At 40.1% G+C, this 3,437-nt stretch overlaps 1 long non-coding RNA gene across 1 annotated transcript; it reads right to left on the reverse strand.

Moving 5' to 3' along the window:
- Positions 1-1,104: 1,104 nt before the first annotated feature.
- Positions 1,105-1,889, reverse strand: LOC117590896. Its single transcript, XR_004574336.1, has 2 exons — positions 1,543-1,889; positions 1,105-1,484 (listed from the first exon to the last, which is right to left on the reverse strand). It is a non-coding gene; the product is annotated as an uncharacterized LOC117590896 (long non-coding RNA).
- Between the last annotated feature and the right edge of the window lie 1,548 nt (positions 1,890-3,437).

Consider the following 3,437-nt stretch of genomic DNA (forward strand, 5'->3'; position numbering starts at 1 on the left):
CAGTTGTGAGGCGTTTCGTACGCGCCACTACCCTGTGCCCGATGCTCTGTCGGTATTTCTGTTCCTTGGGGGCTGATCGTTTTGGGGGGGGGGGTTCCCGCCAACACGACCTTTAAGCTGGCTATTGTCAGCCAGTGCATGAGGCTTGCATGAGGCAAAACGTTTGCGGGCGAGAAAAAATGAGCAACAATAAGAAATCATAAGCAAAGCTACTGGACGGGGTGGCGGTAGCCACTGCAAATTAGTTTCTTCATTCTGGCTATAGCAATGATCCACCCCAATTCGGTGATCTGATAGATACATATGGTCATTCGCTTTGGAATTGCATTTTTACTCTTTTCTTATCTTCAAGATTGTGGATACGATTATGGGGTCGGAAACGTCTCCTTCTGTGCGTTACATATGTATGTACATCCATTTTCCACCACAAATACAATATACCCCTATTTACTCTTCGAGTTCCGGGTATAAAAATAATACACGAGAAATGGAAAATTATTAAGAAGTTGACAACTGACTCAAGAGGGGCACTGCACACATACATACACTAAGACACCCATGAACACTCGTAAAATACACAAAAAGATGCAAATGTATCCGATGGTTGTCACAAGTGTGTAGTAGGTTGTCGGGTCACGCATGATTGCCTGACGCACCCTCGCGTAATTTATATTTGAATGACGTTTAGTGTATTTGATAACAAAACTGCTAATTAGCTGCGACGACATCAGTCAGCTGCTGCTGTTTTTCTATTTAATTTATGGGCGACAAACCGATCGGTTCACAACACCTATTACAATCTAAAGGGAAATATCTATGGAAACCTGAAATAAACCCTCCCAAGTGTACAACATTTTAAGGAAGGGATACCAACGAGTAAATATATTTTTATGAATCTCAATCATTTTGTGGTCTCCAAATTATCACAAATTTGTCCAGGACTGTGCTCATGATCAGATTGATTGCAATGCAATTCCCTAAAGACCCTCTCATCGATGCCATTCACATAGCTCGGCCGTAAATCAAATCCAATTGTGTTGTTCTAAATATAAAAATATGGAATGAATTTGCAGCTTGAATTTGCAGAATTATAATGAACTCTCCCTTGAATATAACATCGTTCAGGCCCTTGAAAGTATCAAAGAAATTGAATAACTGGTGTCCATTAAAGTTTTGCAGCAGATCAAGCAATAATCTTCTCAACTCTTTAACTTTTCGTGGATTATAGCCCCGCTGCTTGTAAACAAAACGTATTCTGTAGACCCGCATCATAGTTGCACGAAGCAAAGGCACATGTCTCCGCATAGGTAGCGAAAGGACATAGCATATATCCTCCGAATTATTCAGGGGCTTAAAATGAGCAGATTTCAATATTCGAATGTACGCTGTGCTATGGACGGGTCTTCCGGGCAGACATTGCGTCCGCGTAGCGCATTAAATACCAGTGCGGAATGGAAGACTCTCTCTCCTTTGTATCCAAATTGCTGTAAAAATTATGAAAAATATTTAGGGTACACACAAATCAGAAACCCAAACAGTTACAGTCTTGCCTCATTGTACTCTACCAGGCTGATATTCCTTGCGGTTACGGCTTTACGGCTATAATGAAATTTTTACGCTCTTCGCGTGCAAATATAACCGGACGTAGACCCGCTTCACGCGCTGCCATATAGTCATGATGATCGAGAACCACATAATGATTATCCTCATTTTTCACCGTCTCCAGGCACCTTCGCCCTTGAAACACATTGTAATGGTGTTGCCCGATTTGCATCCTTGGAGGCCTTACCATAGCCAAACACTTTCCATAGCTGTTCGTATCAAAGGTGCAGAGGGTATACTCTTCCCCTGAGGAGGGATGTGCCTCCAGCAACATTCCAACGACCAGACAGAGGGCAACGAGTGGAGATATCATTCTGTTACTAAATCCACCCATACATACCGCCTTTATAGAACATTTCGCTAATGTCTGTTTGATGGGCAGAGCGAGCGAGCAAAGCCTAGGCGAGGCATTATCAGCTTAAATAAGTCGAAGGAGGCATTCCATTTGCTCATTTGGCCTGCTAATCTCGGAACGGACACCTTATAAATCATCGATCGCTCTCAGGTCCGATATAAATCATCAAATCTAAAACGTCAATTTGTTAGTTCCACAGTGCTAAATCAATTCTCCAAGCGAAATCACGGCACAACAGGGAGATCCGAGAGGCTCAGGGACCCCGAGACCCGAGCCCAGCTGTCCGGACTGAGTAGTATATATGGGGCCCCTCAAATAAGCTTCATGCAATCTCAGTTGGCGATTTCTAAATATTATTTATGGGACGCTTGCCCCCAAGACGACCGTAGCCGAAGGAAAAAAACCAAACTGTCTGGAAGTCTACGGGGTCTTAGATACTGTACGTGCAGCAGCGCACCTCTGTCTGGGATGGCACGTACGAATTCAAAGAACTAGAACATCATGCCCCATTAGAGCTGTCATTTTAAGAAATTTTGTCTCTACATATGTGGTAAAAGTCTCAATACTACATGCGACATGTTTCTACCTTGAAAAAAATTGTCCAACATTTTTCCATGTTCCGTTTTTGTTTATTTAGATCATAAATTTGCAGACAAGTCATTAACATCTACATATATACGACAAGGACAATAGAATCGGAAATTGTATGACTATGAAGCATTAACCATACGACAAGTTGTCAGTGTTAAGGTGTCTCATAAATAAGGGACCGCATAAATAAAGAGAAAATCTAAGAAATAAAGAGAAAATCTAAGAAAGAACAGATAGATGTATGTATCACATATGTAAGTACTCTGGAATATTGGATACCCAATAATCATTTTTAATTATTTATTAATTTATTGACATAGAATTGGCAGAGAATCGATTCATCACACCATTATTGTTAAATCTTTCCAATTTTATTTTAGATCTTAGATGTAAAGTTGCCAAAAGGAAGTCAGAATATTTCAAATTTCTATGGCTGTCAAATTGTTTTTAGTTTCTTTTTTCCAAAGAAATCGGAATTTTTTGTGTTGTTTTGTCAAATGGATACTGTCATTCCTTTTATCTATTTATACGACTCGTTGGGCAACTACTACGAGGTATCCACCTTAATATGTGAAAATATTAACACAAGAAAATCACAACCAATGATAGACTTACTTTTGATGAGGCCATAAAGCATTTCAGATTATGCCGGGGACTAGCCCCAAAGTCACACAGGCAACCCCATAAAAGTAATGAAAGGAATGTAAATTAAGTCATATAATAAAAACTATGCGTACTTAAGTTTGAAAATGTTCAACATTTTAACAGAGTGATTATTGCCTGGCATTAACTGATTATGAGTCAACCCTGCCAACCACAAATTTGGCTTTTTATGGTATACCCGTTGTTTAAAAAGAGAAAAAAAAGAAATGGCTTTACTTGGGCTCGT

Source organism: Drosophila guanche, unplaced genomic scaffold, assembly GCF_900245975.1.
Source record: "Drosophila guanche unplaced genomic scaffold, DGUA_6, whole genome shotgun sequence".
Classification (NCBI taxonomy): Eukaryota; Metazoa; Arthropoda; class Insecta; order Diptera; family Drosophilidae; genus Drosophila; species Drosophila guanche.